The sequence below is a fragment of the Rhinopithecus bieti genome, unplaced genomic scaffold (assembly GCF_001698545.2).
Source record: "Rhinopithecus bieti isolate Rb0 unplaced genomic scaffold, ASM169854v2 scaffold_31823, whole genome shotgun sequence".
NCBI classification, from domain to species: Eukaryota; Metazoa; Chordata; class Mammalia; order Primates; family Cercopithecidae; genus Rhinopithecus; species Rhinopithecus bieti.
This window is the reverse complement of record NW_016814121.1, coordinates 952,536-965,126: the sequence shown is the minus strand read 5'-3', so window position 1 is coordinate 965,126 and position 12,591 is coordinate 952,536. Positions and strand designations below refer to the sequence as shown.

At 44.5% G+C, this 12,591-nt stretch overlaps 1 long non-coding RNA gene across 3 annotated transcripts in view; it reads right to left on the bottom strand.

Annotated features, from left to right (window-relative positions):
- Window positions 1-12,591, bottom strand: part of LOC108513931 (uncharacterized) — a 92,134-nt gene that overhangs the window by 44,992 nt on the left and 34,551 nt on the right. For all 3 annotated transcript variants that reach the window (XR_001881055.1, XR_001881056.1, XR_001881057.1), the window contains exon 2: window positions 6,942-7,045. This is a non-coding gene — a long non-coding RNA (uncharacterized LOC108513931). The remainder of the gene's footprint in view (window positions 1-6,941; window positions 7,046-12,591) is intronic.

The following is a 12,591-nucleotide window of genomic DNA, read 5'->3' as shown; positions in this document are numbered from 1 at the left end:
GCAGTGAACTGAGATCCAGCCACTGCACTCCAGCCTGGGTGACAGAGCGAGACTCCGTCTCAAAAAAAAAAAAGAAGCACTTTCCCAATGTGACACAAAGGATTAATATCTGTAACTTACAAAGAACTCTTGGGAATTTACAAGAAAAGATAAACACCCTAGTATAAAAATGGAGCCAACCATACATGCATAGACAATTCATATAAGAGCAAATCTACATGGCTGTAAATGTATGAAAAGATGCTCACATTGGCTGCTAGTCAGAGATATGCAAATTAAAGTCACAGTGAGATATCACTTTACACCCCTCAGAGTGGAAAACACCAGAAAGGGCGACAGCACCTAATGCTAAGGGAAGGCATCACCTCTAACATGAGAAAAGCAATCTGGTAACGTTTACCACAAAATTAATTTATTTATTTGTTTATTTATTTATTTTGAGATAGAGTCTCGCTCTGTCACCCAGGCTGGAGTGCAGTGGTGCAATCTCGGCTCACTGCAACCTCCACCTCCCAGGTTCAAGTAATTCCCCTACCTCAGCCTCCCACATAACTACGATTACAGGCGTGTGCCACCACGCCCAGCTAATTTTTTGTGTTTTTAGTAGAGATGGGGTTTCACCATGTTGGCCAGGCTGGTTGCAAAGTCCTGGCTTCAAGTGATCTGCCTGCCTCGGCCTCCCAAAGTGGGGATTACAGGAGTGAGCCACTATGACCGGCCTATTGCAAAATTTAAAATCAGGTATCTGGTGATCAAGATTTCTACTGTGAAAATCTATGCCAGATAAATGGAAGCAGCAATCAGTCAACTGCAGCCTTCTTCGTATGACAAAAAGCTGGACCTAGAATGGATGTCCAGAAATGCAAGGACTGCTGAATAAATGACAGTTTATCTACACCACAGAATAGTATGCAACCATTAAAAAGAGAAGATCAGACCAGGCATGGGGGTTTATGCCCATAATCTCAACACTTTGTGAGGTTGAGACGGGAGGATCACTTGAGGCCAGGAGTTTGAGACTAGCTTGGGCAACACAGCAAAACTCCATTTCCATAGAAAAAAAAAAAAAAGTTAAAAACTAGCCAGGCTCAGTGGTGCATGCCTGTAGTCCCAGCTACTCAGAAGGCTGAGGTAGGAGGATTGCTTGCGTCCAGGAGGTCGAAGCTGCAGTAAGCCATGATCATCCCACTGCACTCCAGCCTGGGCAAGAGAGAAAGAACTGTTTCTGAAAATAATAAAGAGAGAAAAGATCAGAGTCATAGCAGATGACTTAAAGCAGTGTTTCTGAATCTTTTCTTCATAGTCACCCCCCCGCCATGAAATTTTAATCCCACAGATACACTGCACATCTGTTTATTTCCTCAAATAGAATTGAGCCTTGAGAGACCACAGGCCATTATAAAACTTCTTTCACCTCCCAAGAAACAACTATCATAACCTTGGGGTCAATGTTGCCCCCATTGAGAAAGCATAGTTTAGAGGATTTTCACAAGTCTCTATAGAGTGAGACTGAAAATCACTTGCAAAAAGATATCATTGGCCAGGTGCAGTGGTTCATGCCTGTAATTCCAGCACTTTGGGAGGCCGAGGCAGGCGGATCACAAGGTCAGGAGTTTGAGACCAGACTGACCAACATGGTGAAACCCCATCTCTACTAAAAGTACAAATATTAGCCAGGCATAGTGGTGCATGCCTGTAGTTATAGCTACTCAGGGGGCCCAGGCAGGAGAATCACTTGAACCCGGGAGACAGAGGTTGCAGTGAGCCAAGGTCACACCACTACACTCCAGCCTGGGTGACTGAGAGAAACTCCATCTCAAAAATAAATAAATAAATAAATAAATAAATGAGTTATTATTTGTAAAATAATGATTTGAAAAGCCTGTAGAAGTTTGTGTGTAAATCATCTGTACAAAATTAGATAAATACGGACCCTTGGAAGACCACATATGGGTTAGTAAGGTCAGGGTTGTAAGAATTAAAGAGGAATGAAACATGAAAGGTGGCTCGTCAATCAAGACAGGTTTATTTTAGAGAAAACAAACCTGAGAGGAGCTTTTGGTTGAGTTAGGTCAGAGGCACACTTTCTTACAGACTAAGAGTTTTTAAGGATTCAAGGCATGAGAGTTTATCAGTGGCTTGGATTGCTTCTGTGTCTCTTTTTATGCTTATTTTGGGAGGGAGAGTTGTGTGTCTGTTTCCATACATTTTCCTGCAGCTGCAGGCATACCCCTCAAGTCTGCTTTTAGCTTCCCTATCTTAGTGCACCTGAAGGGAAAGGAATGGGCTTATTAAGACCCACTATTTCACTGGGGCCCACTGTATGAGGGTACAGTTTGGCTGTTACCCAACAGACTTCCCCCCACCCTCCTCTGTGCCTGAACTGTCTTATCTGCATTTTACTGTGTGCTTTTTCTGGCTGCTTGTAGTTAGAAGAGAAGTGATTTCCTTGAAATGCATGCAGCTACATTCTTTTTTATTATTTCATTTTACTTTAAGTTCTGGGATACATATGCAGAATGTGCAGGTTTGTTACATAGGTATACATGTGCTATGGTGATTTGCTGCACGTATCAACCCATTATCTAGGTTTTATGCCCCTCATGCATTAGGTATCTGTCCTCACGCTCTCTCTCCCCTTGCCGCCCACCCCGCAACAGGCCCTGGTGTGTAATGTTCCCCTCCTTGTGTCCATGTGTTCTCATTTTAGCCTTGAACATTCTTTAGAGAAATTGCACATGTAGCTAACTTAAAGTCACCTGTGGTCTAGCTATATCTATATTTCTCTAAAAAAAAAGAGGAAAGAAACACAAAAGGTGGCTCACCAGTTAAGGCACATTTATTTTAGAGAAAACAAACCTGAGAGGAGCTTCTGGCCGAGTTAGGTCAGAGGTACACTTTCTTAGTCTACTCTTTCCTAAATAGCCTACTCTTCGGTAGTCTCTTTCCAGAACTCCATGCCTTTATGCACCCTGTTTCCTTGCCTTGGAGGCTGTGATGGTTGAACTGTGTCCTGCAAAATGCATATGTGGAAGACCTACGAATGACTTAGTTTGGAGAAAGAGTCTTTGCAGAGGTAATCAAGATAAAATGAGGTCAGTAGGATGTATCCCAGTCCAATACGACTAATGTGCTTATAAAAAGGTGAAATTTGGACACAGAGACAGTTACAAATTCAGGAAAAATGATGTGAAGACAGAGGGAGGACCCCTAGTGAAGACTGAAGCTCTGCTACCACAAGCCAGGGAAGGAATTAACTACAGCCAGGAGAGATCCCTGGACCACCATATCCCTCCAGCCTGGTTCCTTCAGAGGGAGCATAGCCCTGCCACCATGCTTGATCTTAGAATTCTAGATGCCAGAACTATGAAACGATTAATTACTCTCTCTCTCTCTTTTTTTCTTTTTTTTTCCAAAGACAAAGTCACACTCTGTTGCACAGGCTGGAGTGCAGTGGTGCAACATGGCTCACTGCAGCCTTGAACTTCTAGACCCAAGTGATCCTCCTGTCTCAGCTTCCTGAGTAGCTAGGACTACAGGCACACACCATCATGCCCAGCTAATTTTTTGTTGTTGTTGTTTTGTTTGTGTTTTTGAGATGGAGCCTCACTCTGTCACCCAGGCTGGAGTGTAGTGGTGCAATCTCAGCTCACTGCAACCTCCATCTCCCAGATTCAAGCAATTCTCCTGCCTCAGCCTCTCAAGTAGCTAAGATTACGGGCATGTGTCACCACATCTGGCTAATTTTTCTGTTTTTAGCAGAGCAGAGACAGGGTTTCACCATGTTGGTCAGGCTGTCCTCAAACTCCTGACCTTAGGTGATCCACCTGCCTTGGCCTCCCAAAGTGCTAGCATTACAGGCATGAGCCAACATGCCTGGCCTCATGCCCAGTTAATTAAAAAAAAAAAATTTTGTAGAAGTGGTATCTCACAATGTTGCCCAGGCTGGTCTCAAACTCCTAGGCTCAAGGGATCCTCACACCTCGATTTCCCAAACTGATGGGCTTACAGGCATCAGCCACCATGCCCAACCATGAGACAATACATTTCTGTTGTTTAAGCCACTAGTTTGTGATACTTTATTACATCCCTATGAAACCAATACCTTTTCCTTCTTATCTGGCTGGCAAACACCTATGCATCCTACAAGACCTATGTAAAATTTCATAACCTGGCAAAGACTTCCTGATATGGTTTTGCACTGTGTCCCCACCCAAATCTCATCTCGAATTGTAATCCCCAGGTGTTGAGGGAACGACTGGTGGGAGGCGATTAGATCATGGTGTTGGTTCCCCCATGCTGTTCTCATAATAGTGAGTGAATTCTCACAAGATCTGGTGGTTTAAAAGTTCTCTCTCTCCTGCCACCACGCAAGAAATACCTTACTGTCCCCTTCATCTTCTGCCATGATTGTCACCTCACCAACCATGTTGAACTGTGAGTCAATTAAATCTCTTTCCTTTATAAATTACCCAGTCTCTGATATGGCTTTACAGCAGTGTGAGAACAGGCTAACATGCTTCCCAAATTAATCACCCCGTCATCTTCTGTGTTTGGATATTTTGCTCATGCCCAGACTCCAATACTGACATCTCTGATTTATTCCTTTCATTTTATCCCTTTTCTACCAGTTCTTGACCCCCTTGAAAGCAAGGACCACATCTGACTTGCCTTCACATCCTCCATACCCTCAGCACTGAGCACAAAGTAAGTGGTTCGTGAATATTTGCTAAATGAATGAAAAATCAAATCTAAAATAGACCTTCCAACTTCATCACCTCAAAGCAGGAGGAGTCAACAGCAACCGCGGGAGGCTCTGTGGACAATAACTTTTCTGTCTTGGCAAAGCTCTTCAATGCTAACAAATTGACTTAATAGTGAAAATGTCTTTAATGGGGGCAATATGGCAAAAAGTAATTAACTCTCTAATTGAAATCTAGAACTCAGAAAGTAATTAATGGAAGGCCAAATTGTCCTTCACAGCAAGAGTGCTGGAATAAGCCAGCCGGCAGTGGCTCTGCAGCAGGGCTGGAGGAAGGTGTCCTCTGAGCAACCCACATCACATCAGAGGGCTGGGCACGCACATCCGGACAATGAGTGTTCCCCTTAATCAACGCGGAGATGCCATCAACTGGGGCTGGCACGTGCCACTTTGCTCTTTAAGAAGGAACTTTTTTTTAATAGGCGGAAATTTCCATCACGGTTTTCTGCTGGTGCTCGGGACTTACAGGAAGGGGGAGGAACCCCTCTTTCTGAGTCAACGAGCATGACGCAAGTGCCCGGCTAGTCAAGAATCACAGAGTCTTGGAATTCTGGCAACATTCCATCATCTTGAGGCCCTGGAGTCCCACCCGACTGCAGGATTTTTCCCTGGCTTCTCACTGGCTGAAGGCTGTATGGAGGGTGTGCCTCCCCCTCGAGTCTCTGCAAACTCTCCTCCTTGCATAGAAGGAAGTAATTGTTAAGTGGGTGATCAGTGATAACATATTGCCTGGCAGCAGATGGCATCTATATTTAGAGGCCCTTCTGAGGAAGGATTAATGCCATTAAGAACACATCACAAGCCAAGAAAATGAGAATCAAGTGTTTCAAATAACTCCTGAAAATAAAAATTTTTTAAAAGCACCTCCATTTGCCCCCTGTTATGGGCTTCATTGTGACACCCCCCTGACCCCGGGCCAAAAATAATTCATATGTTGGAGTCCTAACTCCAACATAAGGAGGAGGGAGTAAGATTTTTCTGGCACTGGGAACATGATGGACAAGGGTCAAGGTGGGAGAGCAATGGGGCCCTTGGGGAGCAGAGACAGACGATGTCCTGGAAATGGGAGGTGTCGGCAGTCCTTTAGAGGGATAAGAGACCACATATTGGGTACAGTGTATACTGCTCGGGTGACGGGTGCACCAAAATCTCAGAAATCACCACTGAAGAACTTATCCATGTAACCAAAAACCACCTCTTTTCCAAAAACTATTGAAATTAAAAGAAAAAAATGTGACTGTATGTGGAGATCAGGTCTTTAAAGAGATGATGAAGGTAGAAGGAGGTCATGGGGTGGGTACGAATCTAATCTGGCTGGTGTCCTTATGAGAAGAGATTAGAACAGAGACACGCATAACGGGTGACCGTGGGAGGACACAGAGAGAAGATGGCCATTGACAAACCAAGGAGAGGACTTAGGGGAAACCAATCCTACTGACACCTTGACATTAACCTTGACCTTGACATTGAACGCTCCAGAAGTGTGAGAAAACCAGTGTCTGTTATTTAAGCAGCCCAGTCTGTCGTACTTTGTTATGACAGCCGGAGCACACTAATACATCCCCCTGCTCATAGGACAAGGTACAGTCACCTTAGCATGGTACACATCGCCCCTGGCCAGCTGACCCCACTTACACTCTCAGATCCCCTTCCCACTGTCAATCCTCTCCTCCAGACATGTGACCCCAAACACACCATGAGCTTTCATGCCACAGGACCTCAGTACATGACCGTCTCTCCATAGGGATCACTCTCTTCACCCTCATAGTCCTCTTGGAAGGTCCTGTTCACTTTCCAGGCTCAATTTAAATGCCTCATCCTCAGAAAGGATATCCCCAAACCTCTCACCCCTCCCCACACTAGAATTCTTGTTCAGTGTTCCCCTTACATTCTCTTGTTACCTCCGATCTAGCCGGAAGTCCTTGGGGGTCCAGACTGTGTCTTTCTCAGCTTTGAAGTCCCACATGTAACAGTCACTCAAGAAAGTTCTGTGGAACGAGGGAATTAACACGACGTCTTACAAGAGTCATGCAGTGAGAAAGAGGAATCCACCAAGTGGCCAAGCAGTCTCTACTGCCTGAAGAAGCCTCGTAGATGTAACAAACAGAACTGCTGATGTGGAAGTGAAGAAAAAGGTCTGGGCTCACAATTAGGAATCCTGTGTCCTAGTCCTACTTACTTCTGGTGCTGATTCAGCACGTGACGTTGATTAAGTCACCATGTGACATTGATTAAGTCAGCTACTCTCTCTCCGACTGAAGTTGGACCAGCTCATCTTTAGTTCTGAAATAAACAAAAACAAAACTGAGTTTGTGACTCCATAGCATTGGACAAAATAAAGTAAAAAGACCTTTTGCTCTTCCACCCATATATTTATTCATGCATTAATGTATCACACATTTCTCAAGCACCTATAACTTGCCAGGAGAGTGAGAGGCTGCTTCCAGAGGAAGCAACATTTGAGCAGGATCTTGCAGAGGACTTGGAAATGAGAAAATAGCATTTCCATAGCAATTGAATTTCCCAACTTCAAAGAATCCTTCCAACTCTTACAAATGTTATGCTGTGCCATTCCAGAAACAGAAAAGTACTTCTGTTAAGCATGAGTAGGTGGAAGGAGGAGGGAGTAAGATTTTTCTGGCACTGGGAACATGATGGACAAGGGTCAAGGTGGGAGAGCAATGGGGCCCTTGGGGAGCAGAGACAGACGACGTCCTGGAAATGGGAGGTGTCTGCAGTGGATGAAGAAGACGACACACTTTGGTTGTGGATGCACTTGGAAGAAGGTTTTGTTCACCCGGCATCTCTTCTGAATTCAGTAGCAATAAGAAGCCCACAAGTGTCAAGATAAAGCAACTTCATCTTGAATAGCAGCTGGGTAAAATAAGGCTGAAACCTACTCAGCTGCATTCCCAGACCATTAAGGCCTTCTAAGTCACAGGGTAGCATAGGAGGTCAGCACAAGATACAGCTCATAAAGACCTTACCGATAAAATAGGTTGCAGTAAAGAAACTGGCTAAAACTCACCAAAACCAAGATGGCGACGAGAGTGACCTCTGGTCGTCCTCACCGCTACACTCCCACCGGCACCATGACAGTTTACAAATGCTATGGCAATGTCAGGAAGTTACCCTATATGGTCTAAAAGGGGGAGGCATGAATAATCCACCCCTTGTTTAGCATATCATCAAGAAATAACCATAAAAATGGGCAACCAGCAGCCCTCGGGGCTGCTCTGTCTATGGAGTAGCCAGTCGTCATTTCTTTCCTTTCTGAATAAACTTGCTTTCACTTTACTCTATGGACTCGCCCTGAATTCTTTCTTGCATGAGATCCAAGAACCCTCTCTTGGGGTCCTGATCTGGACCCCTTTCAGGTAAGACACAAGGGTGTGTGTCTGAGAAGAGAAGTGACTGAGCAGATTTGCATGTTAAAAAAAATACTTGTTGGCAGGTGCTTGGAAGTGGGATGGAGATGACGATACTAGAGGTGAGCACCAGTTAGGAAGCCCAGAAATGCCTCAGAGACCTATGATGAACCCTGCAACCAGCACAGGGGTGGAATGGAGAGAGGGCGGTAGAGGTTTGCCCAGGATTGCTCAGCTATCCAAGGCCCCTAGTCTCTATCCATGGCATTCCGCGCCCAGTAGAAATGATAATTTCATCAGATCCTAAATTCCCCATAGAAATGAAAGAGCTTTAAATTCAATCATCAGTTGGAATGCATCTCTTCTCATCAACCTCAATCCATTATCCCCACCGTGCAAGTGCATGCAAGCACACACGTGCACGCGCGTACACACACACACACACACCCTTTGTCTTTTCATGGGAAGCCAGCGAGTTGTGTAGCCTATTATTTAGTTTAGAGAAGATCTCTGTGGTTTAAATTGGAGGCTTCAGACAAATTGCGTTTGAAATTGAAAAGGGGTGAAGTAGCCAGATGTATCATCAATTTAGGAAGATAACTAGTCTATTCGATTGCTACCAGAGCCCATTTATCCCACTGTTACTTAAAATAAAAGACCACAAGCTGGGCAACTCTAAATTTCTCAATCTGGGCCTTTGACAAGAAACTGAAGGATTCGTCCATAGAATTCTTTATTTCTCATTAAGACCCAGGCCTTTTCTTTCCCGATGAATGAAGATGATGTGTCTGAATCACAGGCTGGACTTCATTCTCTTCCTACCCTCTCAGCAGAGTCTATTTGGAAAACAGTCTGGTTAATTAGGTTTAGACGGGTTGGGGAGGCTGGGCTGGGGGAGGAGGGGAGGGCTGTGACAGACTGGAATTTCTGAGAACAGTAGGTATAGAAGAGTTCTAGGAGATAGCCCTAATCTTCCTAAAAAAGGAAAATAAAATATCTAGGAATCTAAATGAAGGAAATAATGTATACAGTAGTTCATTTCCAAGACAAAGTTCCTTAAACCGGCTTAGGTCACCATACTGCAGAAAAAACAGGATATACTAGGCCCCTGCTTGGATAGGCAAGGCCTACTTATCCCCCCGCTTAGCTGCCCTCACCAAAACCAAAGTTGTTTAGTCTAAGATGAAGGTTTACTAGCCTGCAAAATAGCCCACTTTGTCTGTTCTTATCAGTCTGCCCAGCTACTAAGGTCGTAAGTCAAAGACTTGAAGAGCCCATGAGCTAACTAGGATTGCAATGCATTGTGGGCCACAACAAAATGCAGCAAGATAACCCTAGAGAAAATACCTGAAGCCCCTACCCAACAGCCAATAGGTGACATCTGGGAAGATTGTGACCCCACAGTACTCAGACTGTGAGGAACCAGGAGAGGGACCTGCACACTAGGGGATAAATTGCTTGTTGAAAGTGTGCTGGGTGTGCCTGCCTATCAGACACCCAATCTTGCAAGACTGTCATTAAAAGTCTCAAGTTTGCTGTTCTCCAGGGAATCTATTCTTTGGGTTTGGATGGGTGAGTTTGTTTCTCACGTTAAGAAAGCACTGGACTCTTGGAGCTCCTTGAGCCAAGGACAGCCTCTTAATGTCCTTTAGTATCTGTAAAAACATCTTAGAATCTGTCAAACAGTATACAGTATTATAAGGTATGCTGTACTATTATGAAAATTTAGGAAGGGACCCCTCAGAATGATGGGGCCTGAATTTTGCCCAAAAACTGAATAAAAAGGGACTCCCCTCTCCGAAATGTCACCATTTAAACTTCTACTTCTATACAACCTGAATTTCAGATCTCCCCATATGTAAGATGTTGGAGTCTGAACTGTAGACTCACGCAACACCAGAATCCTGGCACCAACACTTAGGCACTGCATGACCTTGGCCCGGGGAAGCACCTTTCTGAGACATGAGTTCCTCCTTTGTTCATTGCAATAATAACGGCATCTCCATCCTCACACTGTTGTTTTGATAATTAAATGAGATGGTGAATGTAAAACGTTGAACATAAGTCCTACATAAAACCATATATATATGCTCAACAAATCATAGCTATTACTGTCATAGCTATCTCTTTTATTAAATTTGGAAAACCAATTCAGAATCTCACCCTAGTCTCAAAAAAAAAAAAAAAAAAAAAAAAGCTGGAGATAGTCCTGCTTTCAGTTCTAAGTGTTTAAAAATATTTCAAATGAAAGGCAGACGGGTTGGAAAGGGGGAGGGAAGACTGTGGTATCTGGGAAGGGAAGACATCACAGATGGGCCATCAGGAGCTTCACAGAGTGTCACATCCAGAGGTACCTGCCAGCTCACCCAGGGATGAAGCTTCTATGAGGACCAGATGCTACTAATTGGCGAGGAATCCTGTGGCTGCCACCCAAAGAAGGGAACGAATTCTTTGTCACCACATGGTTGTTTTTCCTTTCCAAGCGGAATGTGTTAACGCTTTCAAATAGTAGTACCAGCTTCAGTCTCCAAAAATGCATGTCTACATTTAAGAAATTCTTAAGAAAGATATTGAGGCATTTGTTTCATTGGCTCTGATTCTCTGCCCAATGGGCAATGCTTGGTTCTATCTGGTCATTGTGTCTCTGGGCCAGCAAGAGCCATGGATGGGGCCAGGCATGATGGCTCATGCCTGTAATCCCAGCACTTTGGAAGGCCGAGGCAGGATGATCACTTGAACCCAGGAGTGTGAGACCAGCCTGGGCAACATGGTGAGACCCTGTCTCTACAAAAAAATACAGAAATTAGCTGGGTGTGGTGGCGCATACTTGTAGTCTCAGCTACTCAAGAGACTGAGGTGGGAGGATCGCTTGAGCCAGGGAGGTTGAGGCTGCAGTGAGCCAAGAGCACTCCTCTGCACTCCAGCCTCGGTGACAGAGTGAGGCCCTGTCTCACAAAAAACATAATAAAGCACCATAAGTTATACCCTATGATAGGACTTCACTTAAAGTGTTCTCATATGGGACTCAGAAGTTCACTGCCTCCACACTCTGCGCACTCTTACTCTTTTACCATTTCTTTCTAGGTCTCTCTCTTCCTTCCAGATCGTCTCTCAAAGACAAGAACTGATCTTCACCTTCTACTGGGTGCTCTCAGAGCCTAGCAAAGACCTTGATCCATGGTAGAGCTTTGCTCAACAAGTAGACCCATGATGACTCAGGCTCCAAATACATGCTCAGCATCTTCTGTTCCCTCAATTCCCAGGCCTCAGATTAGCACCATCTGCTCCCATCTCCTCAAATTCCTCTCCATTCTCTTGAAGCCATCATAGGCTCCCACACATCCACATCCTCTTACATGTTTTTCTTTCTGTCTAGAGTCCTCTCCAGGATTGCGCCAGACCCCATAAAAGGAGGCGATTTAGAGCAGGGACTGTCAAAACTCTATCCTGTGACTACGGCCCACTGCCTGCTTTTGTAAATAACATTTTACTGGAATATATCGATGTCCATTTGTTTATGCATTGCAATGGCGGCTTTGGCACTATTATGACAGGGTTGAGGAGTTACTGCAAAGATTTGATAGCCTGCCAAGCATAAAACATTCTCTTCCTGGCCCTTTGCAAAAAAAGTTACTAACCTCTGTTTTACAGGCAAAAGCACAGCCTGAAGAAAGAGACAGATCTCAATTTGTGTTGTTTTGTTGGCTTTTGTTCTGTTTTTATTTTTATTTTTTATTGATACATAATATTTGTACATATTTGTGGGGCGTGTGTAGTATTTTTTCACAAGCATAGAATGTGTGATGATCAAGTTAGCGTATTTATGATATCTATAACCTCAAGTATTTATCATTTCTATGTGTTGGGAATATTTCCAGTCCTCTCTTCTAGCTATTTTGAAATATACAGTGCATTGTGGTTAACGATAACCACCCGACTCTGCTATTGAACATTAATACTTATTCCTGATCAGCTGCAGTGGCTCACGCCTGTAATCTCAGCACTTTGGGAGGCTGAGGCGGGCGGATCACAAGGTCAGGAGTTTGAGACCACCATGGCCAACATGGTGAAACCCCGTCTCTACTAAAAATACAAAAAATTAGCTGGGCGTGGTGGCGGGCACCTGTAGTCCCAGCTGCCCGGGAGGCTGAGGCAGGAGAATGGTGTGAACTTGGGAGGCGGAGCTTGCGGTGAGCCGAGATCACGCCACTGCACTGCAGCCTGGGTGACAGAGCAAGACTCCGTCTCAAAAAAAACAAAAAAAAAAAATACAAAAATTAGCCGGGCATGGTGGCAGGCTCCTGTAGTCCCAGCTACTTGGGAGGCTGAGGGGGGAGAATCACTTGAACCCAGGAGGCAGAGGTTGCAGTGAGCCGACATAGCGCCACTGCACTCCAGCCTGAGTGACAGAGTGAGACTCCTTCTCAAAAAAAAAAAAAAAAAAAAAAAAAAAAAAAAAAA